We start from the raw sequence: 14,453 nt of genomic DNA on the forward strand, positions 1-14,453 counted from the left end.
ACACCCTTGAGAATCCGGTATACTGCTGATGTCTTCCTCAGTGAAAACTGATGCAAAACACTCGTTCAGTTCCTCCACCATCTCCTTATCTCCCATTACAATTTCTCCAGCATTATTTTCTATCGGTCCTATATCTACTCTCACCTGCCTTTTACTCTTTATATACTTGATAAAGCTTTTAGTATCCTCTTCGATATTATCCTTTCATAGTTCATCTTTTCCCTCTTAATGACCCTCTTAGTTTCCTTTTGTAAGCTTTTAAAAACTTCCCAATCCGGTCTTCCCACTAATTTTTGCTTCCTTGTATGCCCTCTCCTTTTCTTTAACTTTGACTTTGACTTCTCTTGTCAGCCACAGTTACATCCTTTTTCCATTCGAAAATTTCTTCTTTTTTGGAATATACCTGTCCTGCACATTCCTCATTTCTCACATAAGTTCCAGCCACTGTTGCTCTGCTGTCCTTCCTACCAGTGTCTCTTTCCAATCAACTTTGGCCAGTTCCTCTCTCATGCCACTGTAATTTCCTTTACTCCACTGAAATACCGACACATCAGATTTCGGCTTCTCTTTCTCAAATTTCACAGTGAACTCAATCGTGTTATGATCATTGCCTCCTAAGGGTTCCTTCACTTCAATCTCTCTACTCACCTCCGGTTCATTACACAATACCCAATCCAGTACAGCCGATCCCCCAGTGGGCTCAACAACAAGCTGTTCTAAAAAGCCATCTCGCAGACATTCTACAAATTCTCTCTCTTGAGATCCAGTGCCAACCTGATTTTCCCAATCTACTCGCATGATAAAATCCCCCACAATTATCATAACACTGCCCTTCTGACAAGCCTTATCTATATCCTGTTGTAATTTGTAGTCCACATCACTGCAGTTGTTTGGAGGCCTGTATATAACTGCCATCAGGGTCCTTTTACCCCTGCGATTTCTTAGTTCAACCCATAAAGATTCTGCACCTTCCGATCCTATGTCACCTCTTTCTAATGATTTAATATCATTTCTTACCAATAAAGCCACGCCACCCCCTCCGCCTACCTGCCTATCCTTCCAATACACCGTGTATCCTTGGACGTTCAGCTCCCAGAGACATGCATCCTTTAGCCACGTCTCAGTGATGGCCACAATATCATACCTGCCAATCTGTAGTTGTACAACAAGATCATCCACCTTATTCCTTATGCTGCGTGCATTTAAGTACAACACCTTAAGACCAGTATTTGATACTTTTTGCTTTCATTGCACCGCAACTTTATTGCACTGCAACTCATCCCAATGGCTGCAAATTTGCCCCATCACCTGCCTGTCTTTCCTGTCATCTTTACTGCTCGCTATCTTAGATCTATTTCTGTTTTCCCCTTCCTCCGCTCTATCATTCCAGTTCCCATCCCCCTGCCAAATTAGTTTAAACCCTCCCTAACAGCTCTATTTAACCTTCCCGCCAGGATATTGGTCCCCTTCGGGTTCAGGTGTAACCTGTCCTTTTTGAACAGATCATACTTCCCCCAGAAGAGATCCCAATGATCCAAGAATCTGAAGCCCTGCCCCCTGCACCAGTCTCTCAGCCACGCATTCATCTGCCTGATCCTACTATTCTTGCCCTCGCTAGCACGTGGCACAGGTAGCAATCCCGAAATTACTACCCTGGAGGTCCTGCTTCTCAGCTTCCTTCCTAACTCCTGGAAATCTCTCTTCAGGACCTCCTTCCTTGTCCTATCTATGCCATTGGTACCAACATGTACCAAGACAACTGACTGCTCACCCTCCCCCTTCAGAATATTCTGGACCCGATCCGAGACATCCCGTACCCTGGCACCTGGGAGGCAATACACCATGCGGATATCTCTATAAGGCTCACAGAATCTCCTGTCTGTTCCCCTGACTATGGAATCCCCTACGACTACCGCATTCCTCTTCTCCCTCCTTCTCTCCTGCACAACAGCGCCAGGCTCAGTACCAGAGACCCGGTCACCATGGCCGTCCCCTGTCAGGTCATCCCCCTCAACAGCATCCAGGACAAGATATTTGTTGCTGAGGGGGACAGCCACAGGTGTGCTCTCCACTATCCGGGCATTTCCCTTCTCTCTCCTGACAGTCACCCAATTTTCTGACCCCTGTAGCCTAGGGATGACTACCTCCCTGTAGCTCCTGTCGATCACCTCTTCACTTTCCCTAATAAGCAGTAGGTCATCAAGCTGCAGCTCCAGATCCCTAACACGGTCTCTGAGGAGCTGCAACTCGGTGCACCTGGCGCAGATGTGGCCATCAGGGAGGCCAGAGGTCTCCCAGGATTCCCACATCTGACACCCTGAACAAAGCACTAACCCTGCAGGCATGCTATCTAATTCTACACGAATGAAACAGGAAAAATAAGTCTACTCACCCACTTACCTCGCCAAACAGACAAACTTTTTAAAATGTTAGCTCGTACCATTAGCTGTGAGAGCCCTGCTGTTCCTCTGTCTGTCCAGGCCGATTTGCCAAGGGAAAAAAAAAGACTTCCTCCTTTTCTGCAGCCGTGACATTATCCCTGATCAGGAGTGCCTCACACCCCCCCCCCCACCTCTTTTGCCTCCCTCCCTCTCCTTTCTGAAACATCTAAGGTCCGGTAGTCTTATCCCTCTCAGCCACATTCTACTGCCTTCTCCCCATAACCTTTGACGTCCTGACTAATCAAGATCCTGTCCAACTCTGCTTTAAATTTGGTACATGGCACTTTGAAAAATAGAGGGCTATGTGCTGGGGAATTCTAGGCAGTTTCGAGAGTAGGTTACATTGTGGGCCAAAGGGCCTGTAATGTGCTGCAGTTTTCTATGTTCTGAGTTAAATATGACTAATGACAGCCTCTACAGCCATCTGTGGCAATAACTTCCACAGATTCTCCACCCTCTAGCTAAAGAAATTCCTCCTTGTCTATGTTCTAAAAGGACATCCTGGTAGTCTAAGGCTGTGCTCTCTGGTCCTCAACTCTCCCACTATAGGAAACATCCTCTCCACATCCACTCTATCTAGGCCTTCCAGAATTCGATAGGCTTCAATGAGATCCCCTCTTATTTTTCTACACTCCAGCGAGTACAGGCCCAGACCCATTAAATGCCCCTCATGTATTAACTCTTTCGTTCCCAGAATCATTTTTGTGAGCTGTCTCTGAACTCCAGCACTGGCCTCTCTTCAATGCTAGTACATCTTTTCTTAAGTAAGGGGCCCAAAACTGCTCACAATATGCCAAAAGCAGGCTGAGTAATGACTTATGAAGCCTCAGCATCACATCCTTGCTCTTAAATTCCAGTCCTCTCGAAATGAGTGCTAGGTTTGTACTTGCTTCATTACCACCAACTCAACTTGCAAGATAACCCTTATGGAAGGGGTTCCCAACCTGGGATCCACAGACCCCTCGGTTAATAGTAGGGGTTCAAGGCATAAAAACCACTGGGAATCCCACAAACCGACTCCCAAGTCCCATTGTACCTCTGATTTCTGAGTTTTTTCCCATTTTAGAAAATAGTCTGAGCCTTTATTCCTTCTACCAATGTGTAATACCATAAATTTGCCAACACTATCTTCCATCTGTTACTTCTTTGGCCTTTCTCCTAATCTGTCTAAGTCTTTGTAGACTCCCTGGTAACACCCACTTATCTTCATATCATACGCTAACTCGGCCACAAAGCCATCAATTACATCATCCAAATCATTGACATATACTGTAACATGAAAAGAAGCGGTCCAAACTCCGACCCCTATGGAACACCACTAGTCACCAACAACCAACCAGAAATGACTCCCTTTATTCCCATTCTTTGCCTCCTGTCCGTTAGCCAAATTTCTACTAGTTTCTGCTCAAGATAGCCAGCTCATTCTCTACTGTAATGTGAACCGTTCCCAAGATCTCCACATGACATTTCCTTCACTTTGATGTCTTGAAGTCCTCCATGGTAAAATCAAAATATTCATTGAGGACCTCCCCCATTTCCTGTGGCCCCATATATAAAATATCCGCGTTGGTCATCGCTGGACCCTCTACTCTCTCTAGTTATTATTTTTCCCTTCATATCAGATCTCTTTGGATCCTCCTTAATGGTCACTGTCAAAGCTATCTCAGGTCCCTCTTTACATTCCTAACTTTTCTTGAGTACACCTCTATATTCCCTCTCCCCTCCAGGGATTCATTTCATCCCAGTTGTCTGTACCCGACTATTCCCTAGAACCTTGAGGGAAGTTAGTGTAGAAATAGCAGGAGCTCTGACAGAAATATTTCAAATGTCATTAGAAACAGGGATGGTGCCAGAGGATTGGCATATTGCCCATTGTTTAAAAAGGGTTCTAAGAGTAAACTTGGCAATTATCGGCCTGTGAGTTTGACATCAGTGGTGGGTAAATTAATGGAAAGTATTCTTAGAGATGGTATATATAATTATCTGGATAGACAGGGTCTGATTAGGAACAGTCAACATGGATTTGTGCGTGGGAAGTCATGTTTGACAAATCTTATTGAATTTTTTGAAGAGGTTACTAGGAAAGTTGACGAGGGTAAAGTGGTGGATGTTGTCTATATGGACTTCAGTAAAGCCTTTGACAAGGTTCCACATGGAAGGTTAGTTAGGAAGGTTCAATCAGTGGGTATTAATATTAATTGTTGGGTATTAATATTAAAAGTATCCTTTTAACAGGTCAATTTTTTGTAAGGTATTTAGCCTTCCCCCGCTGTATCAATACAGTCATCCACCCTCTTTCCTTGTTCCTTCTTGTTTCCAATTTCTTGTTCAACCATTTTACTTTCCCCGTCACAATTGGGTCCCACTGGATTTAAGATAATTAGGTCACACTGGGCTGAAGCTCATTGGGTCTCACTGTGCCGAAACTAATGGGGTCCCACTGGACTGAAGATCATTGAGTCCCACTGGGCTGAAGCTCACTGAATCCAACTAGGCTGACGCTCATTGGGTCTCACTGGGCTGAAGCTAATTGGGTTCCACAGGGCAGAAGCTAACTGGGTGTCACTGGGTTGAAACTCATTTGGGCCTCACTGGCTGAAACTCATTGGGTCTCACTGGACTGAAGCTAATGAGGTCCCACTGAGCTGAAACTAATGGGATCCCACTGAGCTGAGGCTCACTGGGTCCCACTGGGCTGAGGCTCACTGGGTCCCACTGGGCTGAAGCTCAATGGGTCTCATGGGCTGAAGCTCATTTGTTCCCACTGGACTGACACTCATTGGGTCTCGCCGGAATGATACTCATTGTGTGCTGCTGGGCTGAAGCTCACAGGATCTCACTGGGCTGAAGCTCATTGGGTCCTGCTGGGCTAAAGCTCACCGGGTCGTGCTGGGCTGAGGCTCATTGGATACCGCTGCAATGATACTCATTGTGTCCCACTGGGTTGAAGCTCACAGGATCTCACTGGGCTGAAGCACATTGGATTCCATCAGTTCTCAGCGGACTGAAGCTCATTGGGTCCCACAGGGTCCCACTGGAATGAAGTTCATTGGATTCCACTGGGTCTTACTGGTCTGAAACTCATTGGGTTCCATTTGGGTCCCACTGGCTGAAGCTCACTGGGTCTCACTGGGCTGAAATTAATGCAGTCCCACTTGGCTGAAACTCTGGGTCTCACTGGGCCGAAGCTCATTAAGTGTCACAGGGCTGGAGCTCACTGGGTCCCACTGGGCTGATGCTGATCGGGATCCAGTGGACTGAAGTTCATTGGATCTGGCTGGGAGAACCTCATTGGGCCTCGCTGGGCTGAAGCTCATTGTGACCTGTTGGACTGAAGTTCGTTGGGTCCCACTGCACCTCACTGTGCCGAAGCACTTTAGATTCCATTGGGTATCGCTGGGCTGAAGCTCATTGGGTTCCACTGGGTCTCACTGGTCTGAAGCTCATTGGCAGTGTGGAGGATCAGAGGGATCTTGAGGTCCAAGTCCATAGGACACTCAAAGATGCTACGCAGGTTGACTCTGTGGTTAAGAAGGCATACAGTGCATTGGCCTTCATCAATCGTGGGATTGAGTTTAAGAGCGGAGAGGTAATGTTGCAGCTGTATAGGACCCTGGTCAGACCCCACTTGGAGTACTGTGCTCAGTTCTGGTCACCTCACTACAGGAAGGATGTGGAAACCGTAGAAATGGTGCAGAGATTTACAAGGATGTTGCCTGGATTGGGGAGCATGCCTTATGAGAATAGGTTGAGTGAACTCGGCCTTTTCTCCTTGGAACAACAGAGGATGAGAGGTGACTTGATAAGAGGTGTACAAGATAATGAGAGGCATTGATCGACTGAATACTCAGAGGCTTTTCCCCAGGCCTGAATTGGCTAGCACGAGTGGGCATAGTTTTAAGGTGCTTGGAAGTAGGTACAGAGGAGATGTCAGGGTAAGTTTTTTACACAGAGAGTGGTGAGTGTGTGGAATGGGCTGCCGACAGCAGTGGTGGAAGTGGAAACGATAGGGTCTTTTAAGAGACTCCTGGATGGTTAAATGGAGCTTTAAAAAATAGAGGGCTATAGGTAAAGCCTAGGTAGTTCTAAGGTAGGGACATGTTCGACACACCTTTGTGGGCTGAAGGGCCTGTATTTTGCTGTATAGAAACATAGAAAATAGGTGCAGGAGTAGGCCATTCGATCCTTCGAGCCTGCACCGCCATTTATTATGATCATGGCTGATCATCCAACTCAGAACCCCGCCCCAGCCTTCCCTCCATAGCCCCTGACCCCCGTAGCCACAATGGCCATATCTAACTCCCTCTTAAATATAGCCAATGAACTGGCCTCAACAGTTTCCTGTGGCAGAGAATTCCACAGATTCACCACTCTCTGTGTGAAGTTTTTCCTAATCTCGGTCCTAAAAGGCTTCCCCTCTATCCTCAAACTGTGACCCCTCGTTCTGGACTTCCCCAACATCGGGAACAATCTTCCTGCATCTAGCCTGTCCAATCCCTTTAGGATCTTATACATTTCAATCAGATCCCCCCTCAATCTTCTAAATTCCAACGAGTACAAGCCCAGTTCATCCAGTCTTTCTTCATATGAAAGTCCTGCCATCCCAGGAATCAATCTGGTGAACATTCTTTGTACTCCCTCTATGGCAAAGATGTCTTTCCTCAGATTAGGGGACCAAAACTGCACACAATACTCCAGGTGTGGTCTCACCAAGGCCTTGTACAACTGAAGTAGTACCTCCCTGCTCCTGTACTCGAATCCTCTCGCTATAAATGCCAGCATACCATTTGCCTTTTTCACCGCCTGCTGTACCTGCATGCCCACTTTCAATGACTGGTGTATAATGACACCCAGGTCTCGTTGCACCTCCCCTTTTCCTAATCAGCCACCATTCAGATAATAATCTCTTTTCCTATTTTTGCCACCAAAGTGGATAACTTCACATTTATCCACATTAAATTGCATCTGCCATGAATTTGCCCACTCACCCAACCTATCCAAGTCACCCTGCATCCTCTTAGCATCCTCCTCACTGCTAACACTGCCACCCAGCTTCGTGTCATCCGCAAACTTGGAGATGCTGCATTTAATTCCCTCATCCAAGTCATTAATACATATTGTAAACAACTGGGGTCCCAGCACTGAGCCTTGCGGTACCCCACTAGTCACCGCCTGCCATTCTGAAAAGGTCCCGTTTATTCCCACTCTTTGCTTCCTGTCTGCTAACCAATTCTCCACCCACACCAATACCTTACCCCCAATACCGTGTGCTTTAAGTTTGCACACTAATCTCCTGTGTGGGACCTTGTCAAAAGCCTTTTGAAAATCCAAATATACCACATCCACTGGTTCTCCCCTATCCACTCTACTAGTTACATCCTCAAAAAATTCTAAGAGATTCGTCAGACATGATTTTCCTTTCACAAATCCATGCTGACTTTGTCCGATCATTTCACCGCTTTCCAAATGTGCTGTTATCACATCTTTGATAACTGACTCTAGCAGTTTCTCCACCACCGACGTTAGGCTAACTGGTCTATAATTCCCCGGTTTCTCTCTCCCTCCTTTTTTAAAAAGTGGGGTTACATTAGCCACCCTCCAATCCTCAGGAACTAGTCCAGAATCTAACGAGTTTTGAAAAATTATCACTAATGCATCCACTATTTCTTGGGCTACTTCTTTAAGCACTCTAGGATGCAGACCATCTGGCCCTGGGGATTTATCTGCCTTCAATCCCTTCAATTTACCTAACACCACTTCCCTACTAACATGTATTTCGCTCAGTTCCTCCATCTCACTGGACCCTCTGTCCCTTACTATTTCTGGAAGATTATTTATGTCCTCCTTAGTGAAGACAGAACCAAAGTAATTATTCAATTGGTCTGCCATGTCCTTGCTCCCCATAATCAATTCACCTGTTTCTGTCTGCAGGGTACCTACATTTGTCTTTACCAGTCTTTTCCTTTTTACATATCTATAAAAGCTTTTACAGTCCGTTTTTATGTTCCCTGCCAGTTTTCTCTCATAATCTTTCTTCCCCTTCCTAATTAAGCCCTTTGTCCTCCTCTGCTGAACTCTGAATTTCTCCCAGTCCTCAGGTGAGCCACTTTCTCTGGCTAATTTGTATGCTTCTTCTTTGGAATTGATACTATCCCTAATTTCTCTTGTCAGCCACGGGTGCACTACCTTCCTTGATTTATTCTTTTGCCAAACTGGGATGAACAATTGTTGTAGTTCATCCATGCAACCTTTAAATGCTTGCCATTGCATATCCACCGTCAATCCTTTAAGTGTCATTTGCCAGTCTATCTTAGCTAATTCACGTCTCATACCTTCAAAGTTACCCCTCTTTAAGTTCAGAACCTTTGTTTCTGAATTAACTATGTCACTCTCCATCTTAATGAAGAATTCCACCATATTATGGTCGCTCTTACCCAAGGGGCCTCTCACGACAAGATTGCTAATTAACCCTTCCTCATTGCTCAAAACCCAGTCCAGAATAGCCTGCTCTCTAGTTGGTTCCTCGACATGTTGGTTCAAAAAACCATCCCGCATACATTCCAAGAAATCCTCTTCCTCAGCACCTTTACCAATTTGGTTCACCCAATCTACATGTAGATTGAAGTCACCCATTATAACTGCTGTTCCTTTATTGCACACATTTCTAATTTCCTGTTTAATACCATCTCCGACCTCACTACTACTGTTAGGTGGCCTGTACACAACTCCCACCAGCGTCTTCTGCCCCTTAGTGTTACGCAGCTCTACCCATATCGATTCCACATCTTCCCAGCTTATGTCTTTCCTTTCTATTGCGTTAATCTCTTCTTTAACCAGCAACGCCACCCCACCTCCCCTTCCTTCATGTCTATCCCTCCTGAATATTGAATATCCCTGAACGTTGAGCTCCCATCCCTGGTCACCCTGGAGCCATGTCTCTGTGATCCCAACTATATCATAACCATTAATAACAATCTGCACTTTCAATTCATCCACCTTATTACGAATGCTCCTTGCATTGACACATAAAGCCTTCAGGCGCTCTTTTACAACTCTCTTAGCCCTTATACAATTATGTTGAAAAGTGGCCCTTTTTAATGCTTGCCCTGGATTTGTCGGCCTGCCACTTTTACTTTTCTCCTTTGTACTTTTTGCTTCTATCCTCACTTCACACCCCTCTGTCTCTCTGAACTGGTTCCCATCCCTCTGTTGTGAACTAACCTCCTCTCGCCTAGTCTCTTTAATTTGATTCCCACCCCCCAACCATTCTAGTTTAAAGTCACCTCAGTAGCCCCCGCTAATCTCCCTGCCAGGATATTGGTCCCCCTAGGATTCAAGTGTAAACCGTCCTTTTTGTACAGGTCACACCTGCGCCAAAAGAGGTCCCAATGATCCAAAAACTTGAATCCCTGCCCCCTGCTCCAATCCCTCAGCCACGCATTTATCCTCCACCTCATCGCATTCCTACTCTCACTGTCGCGTGGCACAGGCAGTAATCCCGAGATTACTACCTTTGCGGTCCTTTTTCTCAACTCCCTTCCTAGCTCCCTATATTCTCCTTTCAGGACCTCATCCCTTTTCCTACTTATGTCATTGGTACCTATATGTACCACGACCTCTGGCTCCTCACCCTCCCACTTCAGGATATCTTGGACACGATCAGAAATATCCCAGACCCTGGCACCAGGGAGGCAAACTACCATCCGGGTCTCTGGACTGCATCCACAGAATTGCCTATCTGACCCCCTTACTATTGAGTCCCCTATCACAACTGCCCTCCTCTTCCTTGCCCTACCCTTCTGAGCTACAGGGCCAGACTCTGTGCCGGAGGCACGGCCACTGTCGCTTCCCCCGGGTAAGCTGTCCCCCCCCATGTTTTCTATGGGTCCCTCTGGATCTCAACAGACTGAACCTCATTGGGTCCTACTGGGCCCCACTGGTCTGAAACTCATTGGGTCCCAGAGGACTGAAACTCATTGGGTTCCACTGGGTCTAACTGGGCTTAAACGGATTGGGTCCCACTGTATCTCACTGTGGCATATTGTGTTCCATTGGGCTGAAGCTGATGGTGCCTCAATGGACTGAAGCTCATTGGGTCTCACTGTGCCGAAGCCAATTGGGTCCTACTGGGCTGAAGCTTGTTAGATTCCACTAGGTCTCCCTGGACTGAAACTCATTGGCTCCCACTGGGTCTCACTGGGCCGAAGCTCATTGGGTCCCACTAGATCTTATTGGGCTGGACGTCACTGGATCTCACTGTGCCAAAACTAATGTGGTCCCACTGGGTTTCGCTGGGCCGAAGTGCATCGAGTCCCACTAGGCTAAAGCTCATTACGTCCCACTGGTCACGAGCACCTTGGGTCCCACTGGGTCATCCTGGAATTAAGCTCATTGGGTCTGACTGTGCCGACGCTCATTAGGTCCCACAGTGTCTCTGGACTGAAGCTCATTGGGTCCCCCTGGGCCGAAGCTCACTGGGTTTCACTGGACTGAAGTTCATTGAGCCTCGCTGTGCCAAAACTCATTGGGTCCACAGGTCCCCACTGGACTGAAGCTCATTGTGTCCCACAGGTTTCCACTGGACTGAAGCTTGTTAGGTCCCACTGGGATGAAGCTGATTGGGTCTCACTGGTCTGAAGCTCGTTGGGTTGCTCTGGATCTCAATAGGCTGAATCTCATTGGGTGTCACTGGCTGAAGCTTATTGGGTCCCACTGGGCTGATGTTCACTGTGTCTCGCTGCACTGAAGCTAATTGGATCCCGTTGGGCTGGAGCTCATTGGGTCCTACTTGTCTGAAGCTCATTGGGTCCCATAGCACTGAAGCTCATTAGGTTCCACTGGGTCTCACTGGTCTGAAGCTCATTGGGTCCAACTAGATCTCACTGGGTTGCACTAGTCTGAAGCTCATTGGGTCCCACTGGTCGATGCAACTTGGGTCCACTGGACTGAATCTCATTGGGTCCCACAGGATTGAAGCTCATTGGGTTCCACTCGGTCTCACTGGTCTGAAGCTCACTGGGTCTCTCTGGATCTCAATGGGCTGAAACTCATTGAGTCCTACTGGGTCTTACCAATCTGAAGCTCCTTGGCTCCCACTGGGCTGAAGCTCATTGGGTCCCACGAAGTCTTCCTGGACTGAAACCCATTGGGTCTCACTGTGCCGAAACTAACGGGGTCCCACTGGGCTGAAGCTCTTTGGGTCCCACTGGATCTAATTGGGCTGAGGCTCACTGGATCCCACTGAACTGAAGATCACTAGGTCCCACTGTGCTGAAGATCACTGGGTCTCAGTGGGTTTCACTGGACTGAAGCTCAATGGGTCTCACTGGACTGAAGCTCATTAGGTCCCACTGCATCTCACTGGACTGAAGATCATTGGGTCTCACTGGACTGAAGCTCATTAGGTCCCACTGCATCTCACTGGACTGAAGATCATTGGGTCTCATTGGGCCGAAGCTCATTGAGTTCCACAGTACAAAGCTGACTGCAAAGTGTTACATTTTGAAATGACAAAAAGAATGTTGGCATTCAAAATTGAATGGAATGGCAGTGGGTACTTTTGTGGAACAGAGGGACCTTGGAGTACAGGTGTATAGTTCCTTTAAAATGGAGTCATGGGAAAACAGGGCAGTGAAGAAGTTTTTTGGCTTGCTGGCCTTCACCAGTCAGACCTTGAATATAGAAGGATGTAAGGTTATATTGCGATTGTACAAGACGTTGGTAAACTAACAAACATGTCTGTGACCCAATGAGCAGCAGGCTTTCTCTGTACATCCTGCACACTTGGATTATTTTGTCAGTTTTGGTCCCACTGTTATAGAAGGGATGTGATTAAACTGAAAATGGATGTACAAGGATGTTGCTGGTTCTCAAGGGACTGAGCTATCGTGGGAGGTTAGGACAGCTGAGCTTTTGTACCTTGGCATGGAGGAGGCTGAGGAGTGATTTCATGGAGTTACACAAAATCAGGAGGGGTATAGATAGCATGAGCAGTTTTGGGGAATTGAAAACTACAGGGAGATGGTTTGATGGAAAGAGGTGAAAGGTTTAATAAGAACCTGAAGGGAATTGATTTATTTTTTTTTAAACACACACACACAGCAAGTGTTAGATATCTGGAACCAGCTGCTAGAAGTGGCAGGCACATTCGATACATTTACGAAGTATGTGGCCAGGTCTATGGATGGCAAGAATTGAGAGCGAGGTAGACCAAGGAGACATGCCTCTACTTACCAAGTTAAGAGCTCGTGGTATTACATGAAAGTTACTAACATGCTTATAGCATTGGCTGATTGGCAGAAGCAGCAAGTAGGAATAAATAACCCTACTTGGAGAAGATGGTGCGACGGCAGCGCGCGTGGCCACTTCAGTGGTGATGTCTGTTATTTGTCAAGTAGGGGACCGTGCACAATTCTGATTTGATGGAAAGACGGACGTGAGAGTACGGAGGAACATCTGTAAACTTCTGAAATGCCTGCTTCGCTGCCGCTGCTACTGTGGGGTAACCGGAATCTCCGGAGCTGAAGACCCCGAAATCCTCGGCTTTGTGTGTTTCAGCAGCCAGGACGAGGTCGAAGGTGCTCAGCAGAGGATGGTGCTCGCGAGGCTGTATCGGAGGGCTGGTCGGAAGCTCGAAGTTTTCGGACGGATGGACTCAGTGTCAGCTGTGGTCGGCTGCTTCTAAGGCATCGGCAAGTTGACGGTGCCTGGAGGATTCTGGCAGGGAGTTTCTCCCTTTCGCTGCCTGATATCGGGGACTCGGGAGTCGATCGTCTCGAGGACTTTTGAGACTTTATTTACCGTGCCCGTGGTTTATTCTTCATCAAATTATGGTATTGCTTTGCACTGCTGTAACTATACGTTATAATTTTGTGGTTCTGTCAGTGTTAGTCTTTGGTTTGTCCTGTTTTCTGTGATATCACTCCGGAGAAACATAGAAACATAGAAACATAGAAAATAGGTGCAGGAGTAGGCCATTCGGCCCTTCGAGCCTGCACCGCCATTTATTATGATCATGGCTGATCATCCAACTCAGAACCCAGCCTTCCCTCCATACCCCCTGACCCCTGTAGCCACAAGGGCCATATCTAACTTCCTTTTAAACATAGCTAATGAACTGGCCTCAACAGTTTGCTGTGGCAGAGAATTCCACAGATTCACCACTCTCTGTGTGAAGAAGTTTTTCCTAACCTCGGTCCTAAAAGGCTTCCCCTCTATCCTCAAACTGTGACCCCTCGTTCTAGACCTCCCCAACATCGGGAACAATCTTCCTGCATCTAGCCTGTCCAATCCCTTTAGGATCTTATACGTTTCAATCAGATCCCCCCTCAATCTTCTAAATTCCAACGAGTACAAGCCCAGTTCATCCAGTCTTTCTTCATATGAAAGACCTGCCATCCCAGGAATCAATCTGGTGAACCTTCTTTGTACTCCCTCTATGGCAAAGATGTCTTTCCTCAGATTAGGGGACCAAAACTGCACACAATACTCCAGGTGTGGTCTCACCAAGGCCTTGTACAACTGCAGTAGTACCTCCCTGCTCCTGTACTCGAATCCTCTCGCTATAAATGCCAGCATACCGTTCGCCTTTTTCACCGCCTGCTGTACCTGCATGCCCACTTTCAATGACTGGTGTATAATGACACCCAGGTCTCGTTGCACCTCCCCTTTTCCTAATCGGCCACCATTCAGATAATAATCTGTTTTCCTATTTTTGCCACCAAAGTGGATAACTTCACATTTATCCACATTAAATTGCATCTGCCATGAGTTTGCCCACTCACCCAACCTATCCAAGTCACCCTGCATCCTCTTAGCATCCTCCTCACTGCTAACACTGCCACCCAGCTTCGTGTCATCCGCAAACTTGGAGATGCTGCATTTAATTCCCTCATCCAAGTCATTAATATATATTGTAAACAACTGGGGTCCCAGCACTGAGCCTTGCGGTACCCCACTAGTCACCGCCTGCCATTCTGAAAAGGTCCCGTTTATTCCCACTCTTTGCTTCCT

This window comes from Mobula hypostoma, chromosome 8 (assembly GCF_963921235.1).
Source record: "Mobula hypostoma chromosome 8, sMobHyp1.1, whole genome shotgun sequence".
NCBI lineage: Eukaryota > Metazoa > Chordata > Chondrichthyes > Myliobatiformes > Myliobatidae > Mobula > Mobula hypostoma.